This window comes from Geospiza fortis, unplaced genomic scaffold (genome assembly GCF_000277835.1).
Source record: "Geospiza fortis unplaced genomic scaffold, GeoFor_1.0 scaffold192, whole genome shotgun sequence".
In the NCBI taxonomy this organism is placed as follows: domain Eukaryota; kingdom Metazoa; phylum Chordata; class Aves; order Passeriformes; family Thraupidae; genus Geospiza; species Geospiza fortis.
In genome coordinates this window covers 4,979,073-4,989,763 of record NW_005054315.1, presented here as the reverse complement: position 1 = coordinate 4,989,763, position 10,691 = coordinate 4,979,073, and positions in this window count along the sequence as shown.

Genomic DNA, 10,691 nt, shown 5'->3' with positions numbered 1-10,691 from the left:
CCTAGCATTAGGAAGAGAGTCATGTGATCCTGAACAAAACAGAAGTTTCCAAGGACATGTTTGTAACGCAGTGAAGTGAGGTACAGCAGCTGCTCTGACTGGCTACCCAGAGAGCTTGGCTAAGCTAGCTCACCTGGAGCCAGAGCAGGGGTAGAGTTCAGTTTAAGATGCAAGCACTTAAATTTAGGCATTTGCACGTAAATGTACTCATGTGAGCAAGGATTTGAAGCACGTACCCTTTGAGTAGGTGGAGACCTTGAACTTAACTCAGCTGCCAAAACACCATGCCTGTTACAAAGGCATGCTGGCTATTGAGATCTCCCTGGGAGGGCTGGAAAATCCAGCAGGCACAGGACATGCCAGAGGCCCAGGTGCCCCAGGACAGCCACCAGAGGCCAGCAGAATAACTGGAGCATCTCACCAACACTCCAACAACAGAGCCATGCCCTTGGCTCACATGTGGAAAACTGCTTGCCTGTATGTAGGTGTTTTAGTCTGGATCTGATTAGGACTCATTAGAATCTACACACAGTACCTCTGCCATGGTACACTCCTGACATCCCTTTTTCTGTGTCCATGTGGGATCCAAGACATGAAAAGGAAAACTGTTCCTGTGTCCACAGACACTGATATCTGTGCATGCAGTATGACACTTCTTTGCCACTATTTTAGCATTCACAGGAATACTAACTTTGGGCAGGAGAAAAAACAGTCCTAATTCAAAAAACCTAACAATAATGACAGTCTCTTCAATGTATACATCACTTTTCTTTTTTTTTCCAGAAAATATATTTACAGGTATCCACAACATGTATGCAAGCTACTCATCTCCCCATAGAACGCTTCCTTTTATTTTTCAATACCTAGCATTTTAAAAAGTTTGGCCAGTCTAACAGCATTTTTACAGGAAAAACAAATAGAAAACTTTCTAGTAAACTGAAATAAGTATCTCATTTCATATATTGATTCCTCTCAGAACACTTTGAGGCTTGCAGAGAGCTTGAATAAGAAATTCTGATGAATGCTTTTTCTCATTTCCCTCTCAGAAACTAAAGAGCATAAATAAAATAAATAGCAAAGCAGTCTCTTTCTACTGCATGACACAAGCAAAAATGGCATTAATCATATTTAAGATTTCACGGGCAAAGTTTGCTCAGAGCTCTTTGACTATCAGTTTATAAATGAGAGTTTAATCTTTTACATGTCAAAGGTAACAAGTAGGACAAGGGAAAGGTTTATTAAAGTCATTATCAGTTTGCTTCATGTCTGAACAGAATCTGCTTCTTGGAAATCTGTTAAAAAAATATCCAGCTGTTCATTTCAGCCCTAAATTGAGTGACCCTGAACACAGCCTAATTGGCTTCTCCATTTACACTCAATGCATTTGCAGCTTGCTCTTGCAGCAGGACAGAGCCAACATTCCCAGGCTTACCGCACCCAAAACACATCTTTTGTTTATTAACCAAAATCTGAATTTTATCTGTGTCTAATACTTGATTTCAAGATTATTACATCATCTAATGTCTTTTATTTTTCCCCTAAATTACTGCTCGGCAGCCTCAACCTTAACTGCATGCTGATATGATTTGTATACTGTGAACTGTCAGAGGACTGAATTTTTATTGCAGATGGGATGACTGCAACAAATGTGTGCTCATCACCACATCTTTTATTGATGGGGCTGGGGGTTACACTGCAGGACATTAGCAGAGAAAGAAAGATGATTTGCAAATTAAACTCTGTGGAAAGAACAGCATCTTGTAAGAGACTATGGCCAGAAATTAGGTGCCTCCTAGAGGGGTTGATCTTTTACAATCATATTCTCATTGGTTTAGCATTTTTCAATCTTTAGTCTGATTTCATTTCTTAACAGTCAATTGTCTGTCTCTTTGCCCAGCCATGTTGTCATTGCTTTACACCAAATAAAACCACTTAAATACAAAACATGCAGTGGCAGGCAATTCACAATTTGTCTCTTCTTAAAAGCATTCTTACATACAATCAATCAATGCAGAAGTAAATCCCTGCTCCTGAATCTCTCTTCTCCAAACACCAAGATACCCTCATTTTCTCACCTACTTTGTTTTTCTTCCCCAGCTTTCCAAACCAAACCAACATCTTGTGGCACTACATGTGGCCATGTCCTCACAGAACATAAACTAGTTCCCCTCTGTGAAATAGCAATAAACAAACCCAGAGCCTGATGAAGACCAAAGGTGTGACAAAGACCATGCATTTCTCATGAAGTAACAAGATCGTTCTCAGCTCCCCATAAAACCACTCTCCCCTGAATTCCCACAGGCCAAACAGCAGTGAATTAGCAGAGCTTTGTAAACCTATCATTTAAGTTGGCAACCTACAATTATCTCAGGTGAGGCAGACTCCCTAAGAGGAGAAAGGGCTGCAGGTAATAATAAAATATTCATGCCCCTTCCCAGTGACAAGCTGGCTCAGGAATGGTGGGATAGTTGGGAGTCAATTAGAGAAGTTGCTCTTCGGCCTTTGGCTAAAAAGATTTATTCATGAGAGATTTTGTCAGGAGCTATTTTAGCACTGTATGTGAGATAGAAAGTGAATTGGAGAAGATCAAGGATGGGACAGAATCACAGAATCAGTGAGGTTGGAAAAGATCTCTGAGACCATTGACTCCAGCATATAAATGAACGCCACCTTGTCAAGTAGACCATGGCACTGAGTGCAATGTCCAGCTCTTCCTTAAATACCTTCAGGGACAGTGACTCGAATACCACTCTGGACAGCCCATTCCAATGTCTAATCACCTTTTCTGGGAAGAAATTCTTCCTAATGTGCAACCTAATCCCCCCCTGGTACAGCTTAAGTCTACATCCTCTTGTCCTGTTGCTGGTTGGCTGGGAGAAGAGGCCAGGTTTTGATAGCTGGGAAATACAGGGGTGCCTTCTGTAAGAAGTTGTCAGAAGCTTCCCCCATGTCCAATGGAGCCAATGCCAGTTGGCTCCAAGACAGGCCAAGGCCGAGCCACTCAGGGACAGTGGCAGCACCTCTGGGAGAACAGATTTTAAGAAGGGTGAAAGTTACAGCACCACACCAACTGCAGACAGAGAGAGAGGAGTGAGTGTATGTGAGAGCAGTACCCCTGCAGACACCAAGGTCAGGGAGGAAGGAAGGGGAGGAGGTGCTCCAGGAGCCAGAGCAGAGGTTCCCCTGCAGCCCATGGTGCAGCCCATGGTGAAGCAGCTGTGTCCCTGCAGCCCAACGAAGCCCACAGTGGAGCAGAGATCCACCTGCAACCCCTGGGGGTCCCCATGATGATAACTGGTGGGTGATGGTTCCCTGTTCCTTATCTCAACCCTCAAGCCTTTCATTGTTTCATCTTTCCCCTGCCCAGCTGAGGAGGGGAGTGATAGAGGGGCTTTGGTAGGCACCTGGCATCCAGCCAGGGTCAAAACACCAGAGGGGAAAGTAATACTAAACTTGTGGTAAATTACTTGGGAGTGAAACTTAAACATAATGTAAATCTATTTAATGCTTCTGGACATTTAAATGAGACATTAAATAATAAATTTCAGTGTGATAAGTAGTCTGAGACCAGAGAAGGATGCAGAGATCAAATAGGGGGAAAAAAGCTCATGTAGAGCCCAAGGCAACTGTCAGGACTCTTTGGAGCCATCACATATGCTAACTGCTTTGGAAAGACCAGACACACTTTGACCTTATCTAGGAAGTCTTCTTTCACTTACAGAAAATGATCCCACAGGTCCCATCATGCAAGCACTTTAACCAGAATAAATTATACTACTTAAAACCAACCACACTGTTTTCAGCTTCACTCAGTGTTCACAAAGCCATGAATACTGTCATGTTGCCAGACACACAGCTCTTTAAAATTTACAATATTGGATTTTGCCATTTTTTAATTGTTTGTTGATTATTTGATCTTGCTTTTCATTATCATATTTTTGAAAAGTTTTGAATACTTTGTGCAGTTGTCCTTTCAATTTATAGGTCTAGATAAATTAATAAATAGTTTTTCAAATATTCTAGTGTCTAGAAAATACCATAATTCACCCCAACTAAATAACAGACATACTGAATGTCTCATAAGTTGCTTGTGATCCAAAGAATATATTTAAAAGGCAGAATGAGCAAGTTTAAGGCAGAGGTACTTAAAAAAAATAAAGAAAGAAGGAGAAGAAAGCAACATTATTTAATATTAATTATTTTGGGTATGCCTGAATGAGCAGACAGGGCTAACCACTGAAGCCCATCACTAGTTTTAAGCATATGCTGACATCACCTCTCAACCTGTTCAATGCAGTGCTACAATTGGCTTAATTTTGGGAGAGAAAAAGGTTTGCAGGGTACCTTTAGCAGCAGTGGCCTGGTAACCAGCTCATCAAAGTAGTGGCAGAATTTAGACTGTCTTCACAGACAATGAGATACTGTCCATGACTTCTGTAAAATTAAAAACAGAAGTGAAAAATGTGGCTCTGATGAATATCTAAGGCATTTCACTTGAAACAGCTATTCCAAGAAAGACTACCTTGCTATCAGTTGAGGGTATGTATGTGGCAGATTAACATGTTTCTGGAGCACACTGGGAGCCCACTGAAACCCAACCAGCCTATTAATGACACACAACCTTCTTTTTTTTCTTAAAGTTGCCCATGTACGTCTCTTTCAATGCTTTTTAAAGAACTATTATTTTAGTCTACAAAGGGTTTTTACTTCTGTTAGCTTCTACAGACACTGCACAAAGAAAGAATAAACCCATTACACTCATGTTTTTCTGCTTTTATCCTTTGATGAGCTGGGAGGGAAAAAAGAGAAACAAAAATCTCCCACAGGCAGAAAGTATTCCTAATAACCATGCTCATGTGCCTCTAACAGGAACAATTCACTCTCATTTTTAATGATTGTTACTTCTTATTTGCCCTCACAACTTTATAATAGATTTCAATGCTTACCACAATGAAACCTCAAGTCCTTACCAGTGTACAAAATCCATATGTGCAAAAAGTTGTTTTGTTAAGTGTACTGTGATGGGTCAAACAAAACAAATGGGCTTTATACAATTTTGAAATAAAACACCAAGAAATGCAGCAGCCAGAGGGAACATCTCACCTCTACTAGTCTGCATGGTCAAGAATGGGTCTCTGATCTGAGATGCAGCTAAATACCTAAGAAAGGTGTCTTAGGCAGTCACAGCTCCATCTGGCTTGTGCCTCAAGGCTCACCAATGGCATATTGGTATTTTAATTACTTCTGTCCTAGGTGTGCAATAAATCCATAGCTTTGCAGTTACCCCTGACATACTTACTCAGCTGAACAAGACTAGAGAAGGCAGACACAAGATGTGCTTCTGATGGATCTGCACTACAAATAACTGCATCAAAGGTAAGAAGGCAGGGAAGGCAGGAAGACTTACTCTGATCCTTTGTTGTTTCTGTGTGCGTGGGCTGTGTGCAAGCCACAAGCTATTGGTTATAAACTATGGGAAGAATGGACATTTAAGGATGAAAAATGATTCTATGCAAATTTTAATATTTATGACTGGGGATGTATCTAGAACAAAAATAAATTGCGCCTAATTACTACCTGTGGATCCATGCAGTGACTCTAATCTAAATTAATAGCAGCCACAGATGGACAATCAAGAACAAAATTTGGCCAGAAATCAGGATGAAAACCTGTGAAGAAGTTATGTTTACCACATCACAGGCAATACACTAGGGTTAAAAACAACAACATCAATAATTCAGCCACCAGACAGATTCACTTCTGCATCAGAAATCTCCTGCAGGACAAATCAAATTCATATTCTTTATTCTGGCATTCAACTATGTTTACTGCTTTATTAGAGATGGCAACAGGAAAGTGTTTTCCCCTTCTCATCTCACACTGATAAATTTGTCTTTCATGAGGAATAAACTGGAACAGCCACCAGCTGGTTGCAAATAACTGGTTGCTAGTGCTGACTAGGACTGACTTTGAAACCACAAAGTTCTTAACCTCCTTCCATCATTTTGCAGCAATCCCTGCACCATATCCAAGAAGCTGAGAGTGTGTAGCTCTCTTGGCTGTTATGTTTATGAGGTTAGTTTATTTTTCATGGCACCATGAACAGTCTGCCTCAGCAGGCTCTACTAAACAAAGTAGCAAAATGCTTTGGTCTGCTAAGGAAAACCAAACTCCCTTATCAGCACTTTCCAGAGTCTCAGCCAAGCACCTGGTAAATTGCTCAAAGAAACAAGAGTCATAAAGCCACCAGCTGCTGGTGGATCATCCTGCATGGGGATACACAGACAGTGCATCTCATAGAGACCATATGAGCTTGGTGACCTTGATTTTGGAGCATCTGCACAGAGCTGGTGTGGTTCTGGATATATTAAAGAGAACAGATTAGAGATGCCAAGTTAGCTTCACTGCAGCAAGAGTTCTTTCATTTTTTTTACTTGCATTTCGCTTTTTTTCTTTCCTCTTATGTAGGCAGTTACATCTTCTGGCCTCTTGTGTGACAAACCAAGAGCTGGGGTTTTATAAGTGATTCCAGTAAAGAGAAGCAGTGAAACAGTTAGCCATCACTGATAAAACTTTTTATTTATAAAAGAATTCCCAGACAGAAATAAAAAGTTTAGGTTTCTGCTTTTGTCTTTCCACCCTTACATAAGTAACATGGAAGTGACTATATTATACCCTAAATCCTCTTCCCTTATAATTCATACTGCTACTTGCATCCTGCTCTTGTTTTACCTTTCCCATTTCAAGGTCCAAAGAAGATGACACAAATTGTTTCCACTCTGCTGGCTTCAAGAACCAGAAAAACTAATTCAACTTCTTCCTTCTGAGCATTACCAGCCAGTGGTGTATGATTCAAGGACCTTATCCCTGCAGAGAGGCAAAATCTGTGGAAAGACTTCCACTGAACCTGATTAGAGCCCTTCTTGGGCTACTGAAAATTATCTGTGAAACAGTTGAGCAATGAATGCAACAGTAAAGATGCACAGCAGCAGCAGCTTCAGAGGACAATCCATCCTCAAACAGCTTCCCTGATGCTGGTTATCCCAACTTAGGCAACTCACTGATTCAGCCTCAGGACAACGTCTCTTTCTCCCTTTTCACCCGTGAACTCCAGGATGTTGTTGCCAGGGTAGCTTCTGAAGATGGTTTATGTTCAAATTCCAATATTTGCCTGTTCAGTGTTTGTCTCTCCCTTGACTCCCCTTTCAGTAAAATTCTCTCAGCAAATTCATCTCCTAGGAATTTACCAAACAACCAGGTGAAAGGGACATGGTCATGGGTGAGTAGACTTTTTTTCCTAAAGCACAAGAGAGCTGTGCAAAGGAAGTTCAGCCAGCTACAAAACTTCAGCCATGCTCATCTCATGATGCTTTGTACCCTCAAACCCCATCACTTCCACCCTTACAGCTGGTCTTAATCATGCTGGGTTATTTTCTGCTTTTCTGTGACCTGGACAGTTTGGATACACATTGAATATTAACACAGACATGGGCATTACATGCATGAAGAACTGAGCTACAAAAAACATACAGGTTAGAAAAAGGCATTTGAGCCCCAGACAACAAGGGCCAAGGTCACCAGGATCCTGATGAACAGATGTGATGTTCTACTCCATGCAAAACTTGGTGATTGCATTAGGAAACACTGGATTATTTTGTAAACATCAAACTTCCACAAAAGTCAGGTGGATTGAATGCTGAAGGTTTTTCTCCACTCTTTCAATCCAATATCTCAACACTGTATACTCTTGTCATGACAACACACAGATGCTATACAATATTCACTGTGATTTTTTCCTTTATCATTTAGAGTTATTCTCTCATCCACATACCCTGTACATCCAAAATAATAGATAGACCCAGCTCATCCGCACATATCACTTACATTGCCAAGATGCCTTGTCTGCCTCTACCTGAGGCTGAAATGTATGCCCATGATCTTCATAAACCTATCTTAAATGAAAGATCTACTAATCTCAGCAAAATTTAATCCAACCCATAATGAGATAACCTACTCTGTCAAGCAGTTAACGCATTTTGAATGGCCAAACTGCACCTGAAACCTGTTTATTCTAAAGAAGACTGGTTTCTGACTTCAACTAAATAATTCACACCTGCTAACACTACTATAATTGCAGCCTAGTAACTCTGAAAGTGGTTGTTCCAGAATTAATATCTGAGGCTTATTGTCAAGCCCAGAGGCAAACACATTTAATGTGTTTTGTAATTGGCAAATGTAGGCACAAGAATTAAAATCTTCTTTGAAGAAAAACCCTTTTGAGCTTCACCTGTTTGGAGATAAAATTTCTAAAGAGGAAGGAAGAGAAATGAGAAAAGAAAGACAGCAGTGTTGTGCATGTTGCAGAACCACAATGAAGGAGCAGTTAAAAATGTATCCTGCTGTTCAATTAAGGAGCAGAAGAAAAGGACGTGCCCATAGGTTTTAAAATGTCATGACATTCTTATTCAGAAGAAAAAAAAAAAGTAAGAACAGGGTGCCCAGAAAGGCCTCTGTTTTCACATTCAAGCAGAATTGCAACAGACCTTACAAATTTAGTCAACTAAATATATTATTATATTAATGATCAAAGTTTCTACCAAAGGCTGAAAAGGACTGGACAGTGGGTTTTGCCTCATCCCTTTATGATGCATAAATTCCACCCCCGCATTAAATAATTTTTAAAAGAGCATTACATTGTGAGCCTGGTCAGTGGAGGCTGTGTCCTGATTGGTAGAGTACTCTATTCCCCAGTGGCAATGGCTGCCTTTTTATATTTAATTTCTAAGCCATCCTTTATTGCAGCACATATCTATGAAAGCACTCAGTCGTGCAAACAATAACAAAGCACAAAGGGTGTTTGTATTTTAAGCTATACATTGTAAATACAGAAAAGATGACCTCAAACTACTTACCTCAGTAGGAAATGGCAATAGACAATGTTCATATTTACTTGTCTGAAATTTTGTTTTTAGGGAATCGTTTGCCTGGGGTAAGAGATGGGGGAGAATTCAGTGTTTCCTGGTCTGGCTAGTCTTATTTTGGTTTTTTGAAGAGTGGCACACAGCACAGTAAGCTGTTGTATGCACTTGGAAAACAGCAGCTCAAATTCCCACTGAAAGTTTTAAAAATAGAAATGTTGGAGGAACAAGATGCTCAGGACTGCTCAGTGAAGGCTATTTTTCTTGAGCCTTTAGAAAGTGAGAAAAAAGTGCCTAAGCTATCATTCTCCCCTGTTAAAGCCTGTGCTTTACACAATTTCAGTTATGGAACAGCTGGTGAAGGCAACACTCCCCCAACTCCATGTCTGGCCAGCACCAACAAGATGGAACACAATTCACAAATAGTTAAGTAAGGTCGTGTCAAAGAAATAATTTGCCAGGTTGCCAGGTTTCTCTTGTTAGGGATATAATCCCCAGACCCTCACAATCAGGGAATGAGACCTTCCAAGAGGGTCTTGCCCTTGGGTATCTATAAAAGAGATGTTTCACTCCACTTTGTTTTTCCTAGCAGTCAAACTAGTCAGGAGAAAAATAATGCTATAATGCTGTTTCCTTCAAGAGCCTGCTGACTTGCACAGCACATTGCCAGCAAGTTGCCCCTGGGGTTTGCTGATTGAAGATGACAAAAGAGGGGGAGGAAATGGGGAAACTGGTATTTCTAAGTCTTCCATTCAAGAACTGAAACAAAACCAGTTAGTGGCAAGAAGAAAGGAGGAAAAAAAATAAAATAATACAATAGATACAATGAAGGCTGGGACCTGCAGAAGCAAAGAGAGCTGGATCTTACATAGGGCTAAAAGTAGGAACTATGAAAACCTTCATGCTGAGCAGGGAGCTGCCTGAACTGCACAACAGGGGCTTGATGGAGAAGGGTAGGGCTGACCTCTAGTCTGCCACCAGCAGTCTTGTTCTCTCCTGAAAGGATATATCAACCTACAAGGGAAGGGGCTACCTTCACCTCCAAACAAATTCTCCTTCCACTTTCTTGGAGCATCAAATCCTGGGAAGATTTCTTCCTGCATTTCCAACCACAAAATGGAAATTTCAACAAGGATATATAATTGTGATCCTCCCAGTCTACTCATTCTATTTTATATAATTTGTCTTAATAGATGTTGGCCCAAGTGCTGGAGAGAATAATCCATGCAATAGTCTAATGATTACACCAGTCACTCAGCTCCACTTTTAGTCCACAATTCAATGACTACCTCAGAAAAAAACCAAAAAAACCAAAAAAACAACACTCTAAACCAGCACTTGTTTCCCAGCTGAAGAGGACTGGGTCCAAAAGAAGTGAACGAAGACCAGAACTCCTCATGCTGTTCTCAAACTAAAGAGAATTATCTACCCTGTAGAGACAGTTCATCCCAGATGATTGCGGCAACTTGCAGAAAAAGTGCAGGTCCTTCCAGCACAAGCATCCAGAAAGTCTGTGGCTTGCTATACCCAAGGGAAGAAAAGAGAAGATAGGTATTTTCAGAGTTCTCACCTGCTTGATAACAAGAATTAACTAAAAGTTCAGTCCCTCAAATTACAGAATCCTAGGAAGGAAGCTGTGTACTCCCTTCAGCAGTTCATATCAAAGCTGTTCCTCGTGTTAATGTCTACCTCCCCTCCAGCTCAGAGGTACTGATGGCACTCACAGTTTCCCTCCCAGAAATCAGAGTAATTGCCAAAACCAGCAGTAAAAAA